Source organism: Sinocyclocheilus anshuiensis, unplaced genomic scaffold (genome assembly GCF_001515605.1).
Source record: "Sinocyclocheilus anshuiensis isolate Anshui unplaced genomic scaffold, SAMN03320099.WGS_v1.1 scaffold263, whole genome shotgun sequence".
Taxonomy (NCBI): domain Eukaryota; kingdom Metazoa; phylum Chordata; class Actinopteri; order Cypriniformes; family Cyprinidae; genus Sinocyclocheilus; species Sinocyclocheilus anshuiensis.
In genome coordinates this window covers 1,624,742-1,631,857 of record NW_015549593.1, presented here as the reverse complement: position 1 = coordinate 1,631,857, position 7,116 = coordinate 1,624,742, and the positions used below count along the sequence as shown (strand labels likewise).

General features: G+C 40.2%; 1 pseudogene; it reads left to right on the top strand.

Annotated features, from left to right (window-relative positions):
• The window catches only part of LOC107658277 (gamma-crystallin M2-like), a 25,940-nt pseudogene continuing 18,824 nt past the window's right edge, over positions 1-7,116 (top strand).

Sequence of the window (7,116 nt, the reverse complement as noted above, 5' to 3'; positions counted from 1 at the left end):
GCAGTCACCTAACAAGCAGAATCAGCTTCAGCTTCTCCCTTGTGGAACTACTGAGAATCAACCAGCGCAAACATGAAGGTAAACCTTGTTCCAGTACCAATTTCCACACAGTTTAACTCCAAAATTATTTGATTTTTTCATTTTAACTTTAAATCACTTAAAAGATCAATTTTGAATTTTCAGGTCACCTTCTATGAAGAAAGAAATTTCCAGGGTCGCTCTTATGACTGTATGGGCGACTGTGGTGATTTCTCCTCCTACATGAGCCGCTGTCACTCTTGCAGAGTGCACAGCGGATGCTGGATGATGTACGATCAAACCAACTACATGGGTCAGATGTATGAGATGATGGATGACTGTGACAACTGCATGGACCGTTACCGCATGCCTCACTGCCAGTCCTGCAATGTGATGGACGGCCACTGGCTCATGTATGAGCAGCCCCAATACAGAGGCAGGATGTGGCACTTCAGGCCTGGAGAGTACAGGAGCTTCAGCAATATGGGTGGCATGAGATTCATGAGCATGAGGCGTATCATGGACTCCTGGTACTAGAGTTTATATTAATAAAATAATTCCTCTACAACACTAAACATTCTGTCTTGAAAATCATTTATGTCAATAATATTTACATGAGTAGTCAAATCAATGGCGTGCTTCTGTCGTTTAATGCAGGTGACAATAAGCCACAGACATTTATTGTATAGCATAGATCATGTTTGTAAGTTGGATTTCAGGTGACGTTCTTTTAGCTGCTGGAGGTTGTTAGCATGGTCTTGAGCCTTTCCTCTGTATAGATCAATCCTCCATTCAGCATGTTTTTTAGCTGCCTGGGTCCAGAAGTTGGTTGGTATGCTGAAATCTATCAGATCTCTTTTCAGTACATCTTTATACCTCAGTTTGGGCGGTCCAGTAGTACGGGCACCCTTCTTGAGCACACTGTACAGAATTGCATGGGGAATGCAGGAGGGGGCCAATCTGGTAACATGACCAGCCCATCCGAGATGAATGAATTTTAGGCGAGAGGAAACTGGTTCACTTTTTGTCACTTTAAACAGATATTCTTTTGACATTTTATCCCTCCAGGTCTTACCAAGTATAAACTTGAGGCATCTAGTGTGAAAGGCACTTAGCCGACTCTCTTGATACTGGGAGGTAGTCCAGCATTCAGCGCCATACAACAAGATGCTCAGAACACATGCTTCATACACTCTTCCTTTGGTGCAGACAGATAGATGCTTATTCCACCACACACGATTTGTCAAACTCCCAAAAGTAGAGGCCACTTTCCCCAACCTGATTGAAATCTCATCGTCTAGGGTGGTATCGTGGGTCACTGTAGATCCAAGATAAGTGAACTTTTCCACATCATCAAGAACTACATTTTTTTACTGAAAACAATGTGCAATTACCTTGGTCCTAGTGGTGTCCTCATGGAGGCAATATCAGACAGTGCTAAAAAGGTAAGGGAAAATGAATGTGTGTAAATAAAACATCTAGGGTCGTCATGAGTGTGAGCAACTTTTGTGGTCTCGGGAAGTGACGAGCCTGACTATTCCCCTGCTTTAACACATGAGTCAGATTTGGTGAACTGTTACTGCAAAACTCTACAGTGGTTACACCATGTGGTCATTTAGAAAGCACTAGCATTCAATACTGTTCACTCAAGTCAGCACAGCTTGAGCTCAATTAGCAAACAATTACCCAGGTGGAAACACTAAGAGTCAAAATTGAACACACATCAATCAGATCCTTCAATAAATAGATAAAAGGGCCCGAATCAGTTCACTGAGCTTTGGAATAATGGATCCACAGAGAAATGAAGGAATAGGTCGAAGAGGAGGAAGAGGAGGAAGGAGAGGAGGAGGAGGAGGTAGAGGAGGACGTGGTGAAGGAGGAGGAAGAGGAAGAGGACGTGGTGAAGGAGGAGGAGGAAGAGGGAGAAGAAGGGCAAGGAGACAAGCAGTCTCAGATGAAATTCGAGCCACTTTAGTTGACCATGTCCTTGTCCATGGTATGACTATGAGGGAGGCTGGGCAACGAGTACAGCCAAATTTGAGTCGCTTCACCGTCGCCTCCATCATCAGAACCTTCAGGGAGGAAAACAGGTAGGTGTACTTACAGTAAGACTGCTCTGTACAATAACTTTAGAGTGCATACACTGTTGCACTGTGCTACTGTAATAAAGAAATGCATCAAATTGCCTCGCATACAGATAGAGTTTCTGTATGTTTCCATTTTTTCCTGTAAAAAGGATGTGTGACAGTTACAGTAATGAGTGCTTCTATTTTTGTAGGACACCGAGACGACCACCTGGTGGAGGCAGGCTAAGGCTTTTGTCGGAGGAGCAAGAGAGGGAGCTTGTAAACATGGTTATTGCCAATAATGTAATCCGCCTGCGAGAGATTCAAAGGAGAGTGATCGAGGATAATCATCATTTTCGAGGGATAAATGCCATCAGTCTCTCCACAATTGATCGTATCTTCCGAAAGCACCGGTTCCGGATGAAACTGGCGTACCGCGTCCCTTTCGATACGAGGCATAGTTTCAAGAAATGCGTTTAAGCAATCGAGAAAAACTGTAATAAGGAGGCGAAAAAGATTGGTGCAGCTAAATATGAGTAACAATTAGAATTGGGGTACTCGGACTCATACTCGGACTCGAGTCCGGACTAGAGTACAACTTCTAGCAGACTTGGACTTGTCACGGACTCGGATGCATTTTTACTCGGACTTGACTTGGACTCGAGCCTTTGGGACTCGAAAAACTTTGGGACTCGAGTCCAACCAAGTTCAGGAACAGTTGATGGAACTGTCACTGACCCGATGCATTGTCACAAAAGTGACATTCAGTATTCGCAGGTGTTTTTAAGTCTTGTCAGTACTAGAAAGACGAAGGATTCGTGCTCACACACCCAAAGCGCGCTCACAGAACGCGCCTCTCAGCCAGCATGCGAATGCCAACTTAAATTCTCGTTTTGCGTGTTATTGCTACACACTTAAATAAACAAGTTATGTTAAAATGCCCGTCTTAGAGAGTATTCACGTACATGCAGCCGGTTATGACTTAAGTGAACTTGAACAGTTGGGAAAATCACAAGTCAAAATATTTGATCCGACTGTGTCATTAATGTTAATCAAACAACAAATGAAAAAGAGAAAATCACTCATTGCTCTTGACTGAATAACTAACTTCAATAACTAATAAGAATCATTTATATTTAATGCATACAGTGAAGATTGTGCAGTATTTTATTTTTACATTAATTGATTAAATGCAGGGGTTAAATTGGGCCGGGGCTTGCGCTGGTAACTCATCAGTGGACTTTCCTCATACATTTTCAACAATACAGGCTATATTTTGAAACACTTTTCTTATTCTTACTAATTCAAGCAATGATGCGGCACGGGTGATTTATATGAATAAATCTCTGAAGGGAATCGACTGTCTTCAGAAAAGTTTCGATGGCATTTTCATTTTGTTTATGAGCGCAGCGCTGCTTTGTGTCCAGCTGTTACCGCGGAAACCGCTAAATTTATGACTTTCTGCGCCTCCTGCTGGCAGAGAATACATTTGCATTTTCAATATGCCCATCTGCAGTTTTTGTTCAGTCCAATGCGAACATACACCCATATAACCCAGTTTAAAATTAATATAATAGTTTAAACGTCTGACTCATCCCATTTCTTAAAAATAATTACTTGTAAATCATGATTTTACAGTCATTTTACAGTTTAACATGTTACCATAGACATTGCCCTACCCTGCTCATACGGTATTAATTTTTATTTTTAAACTAATTTTTGAAGGTCTTAAAAAAGGTCTTAACAAGTCTTATATTTGATTTTAGAAATCCTCCAGACAGATGAAGCTTTGCACACTGCCAACATCTAGAATGATTTAGATCAGCAATTGTTCATAGCAGGGGACTCTCTCAACTTGTTATATTTTACAGCTTGTCAATTGATATAAGATTTTGTAGGCTTAGCATACACATATGCACCACTCTAAAACCTGAAACCACAGAGCCCCCACCCCCATATAACAAATCCCAATTTAACCCCGATTAAATGTCTGTAGCAGGCTATTTCTGTATTACTATTTAGACCTATTTGAAAATTAATTTGTATTTTTGATTAATATATTTATTTATCCTTTTGCTTTCCTTTTTGCTGTTGTAATGAAATTGTTTTTTTGTTTTTGTTTGTTCAAACATGGTAGCAGCTTCTAGTTTTAAAGAAAAACATTTCCGAACATCTTTGTGGCAGTAGTTTTTATGAGTCAAAAACAACAAAAACAGTAATTGTTTTTCTTTCTTTCTTTTTGTGAAAATAAAAAATTCTCAGTGTTTAGCCCTGAAGCCCATGTCCACAGTAGAAAAATATATTTCTTATTTTATTTATATACTAATTTTTACTATAGCTTTTTACTATGGTAAATATGTAAATATAATTATATTCAGGTGTGGCTCATCTATAGGCAGGCAGGGAAAAGCCCTACCAAAATATTTATCAATTTCAAAACATAGATTCATACAATAAACTGCCATTATACTATGGGGGCTGGTAAATGCTTGAATCTGATTGGTTGACGAACATTCTAAGGTGTGCAAGGCAGGTCTTGACTGCATTACATGTCCATACCACTTCGCCAAATGATTTCAGTTATTTCAAAGGTACTTACAGCTGACTCTGAAATATGTCACAATACATAAATCAAGTCATCCATAACTTCTGTCACTTTAAGTTTGGTGAGCAGATCACAAATTACGATGAGATGATTTGAAAATCAAAATGTCAAAATGCAATAGAGGTTTGGTTTTGTTACATTTAAATTGACATTGCCTTTTCTAGTTGTAAAGGTTAAAACAAGCTTAAGATACTGACAAACTGTTTAGTTTGACTAGGACTCGACTCGGACTCTACCCTTTTGGACTCGGACTTGATTCTGACTCGGCCTATTTTGGATTCGGACTCGATTGGTTAAAGACTCAGACTCGACTTAGGTGGACTCGAACCCAACACTAGTAACAATAGTTCTATCATAAGAACTCTCTGAAGATTTTAGCATGGTAATGGATATGACAATGTCAATGTATTTATTTGGTCTTGGCGGAATAGATCTGCTACACTGCTGCTGCTGAATTGCTACTTTGTAGATTATTGCTGCTGTTGCTGCAAGCAAGTACAGGAACTGGCTACTGTCAATACATAAGCCGATATGGTGCTGTGAGTATTTAAGACAAAATGCTGCTGCACAAATAGCATATAAAATAACCCATAGCAGATCTATACAGGTGGAGCTGGGGAAGGTGGAGGGTTTCAGAGGAACTCTGAAAGCGCTCTGCAATGCTCAAGCGAATGCTAATCAGCTATTTAAAATGTAAAGCAGCAAGCTCATTGTATGCAACATGAACCAATCAGCTTGTGACAAGACGTTTAATGCTAAGAATGTCATCAGTTACGTTAAGGACCCATCAGCCTGCACCATCTAGAGTTTCATGACAGAACTTGGTATACTAATGATATTGGTGTACATAGTGTCTGCAATTTCACTTTCCGATGAATAATTCAATAATTCAATAAACCAGAGTGGGGATTACCAGTCAATCACTATGCTACAACATCAAGAACATTATTATCCCCCTTCTTCTCTGTTCTCTGTCAATGTGCGCTTATAAGTGTAAGGCTAGGTGTAAATGACCAAACCGTGCATGTGTTGCATGGGGCTGGAAGCTGTACAGGCAACACTGCCTCTTTTACATTCAGGTCAAGTTGGGTTTGAAATAATTATAATTGGGACAGGTCAGACTCTGGTCCAATTTTACCGGATCTGTCTGAGGTTGGGTTTTTCCAATTTAAACATTTATTTAAACACGCCAGGTTCAGGTAAGAAGTGATTTGGGTCGATTCAGATTAGGTACTCCTTCTGAGGATCTTAGTACTCAGAAGACCTCTACTCTCAAATCACTATAGGTTTACTGTAGTGATTTAGGGCAAGACAAGAACACAATGTTTAAGTTTTTTATGAAATGGATTAATAATTCAGTTCTAAAAAAATTAAACAGGGAATTTTCTGTGGTGTACCTTTAATTATACTTAACCTTTTAAAAGTAAATACATAAAAAAAAAAAAACGTTGTTCCATTAAACTAACATTGATGCACAAAATTAGTCAATTAACATACTTAATCACTACATTTCTCAATGTCCTGACAGTGAGACACCTTCAGTGTCCTGAAAGTTCTAGAATACACCAGATGATATATCTTAAAGGGATCATATGATGCGATTTCAATTTTTCCTTTCTCTTTGGAGTGTTACAAGCTCTTGGTGCATAAAGAAGATCTGTAAAGTTGCAAAGACTAAAGTCTCAAATCCAAAGAGATATTCTTTATAAAAGTTAAGAGTCAACCACGCCTACCTAAAACGGCTCGTTCTAACATGTCCCCACATGTCTACATCACGATTTGGGAAGATTTGCATAACGCCGCCCAAATGTTCATGCAAAGAAAGAAGGATTTTTCCTTTCTCTTTGGAGTGTTACAAGCTCTTGGTGCATAAAGAAGATCTGTAAAGTTGCAAAGACTAAAGTCTCAAATCCAAAGAGATATTCTTTATAAAAGTTAAGAGTCAACCACGCCTACCTAAAACGACTCATTCTAACACACCCCCACATGTCTACATCACGATTTGGGAAGATTTGCATAACGCCGCCCAAATGTTCATGCAAAGAAAGAAGGCGTAACTTTTATTCTCGCAGTAGTATTGTTGTTGCCGCCGCCGCCATGTCGTGAAGGCACTGTGTGTTTCATTGTGAAAGCGAAACTACTTTGTTTGGCCTTCCAAAAGAGGACGATATCCGCTTCGTCATGCCTAGAGCTGATCCGTGCTGGTCGCTGAGGAAATCTTCGCACAACTTCGCGCTGTGGATTGCCGGATCGGCTTTCACCGTGGACGAAGCGGAGTCCAGCCCGGGTTCGTCACATGTGGTTGCTGCAAGCCCGCCGGCCGTTCCTCACTCGAGCCCGCCGGCCTCGCTCACTCTAGCCTGCCGTATGTGACACTATGTGTTTCGTTGTGAAACCAAAACTACTTTGTTTGGCCTTCCAAAAATG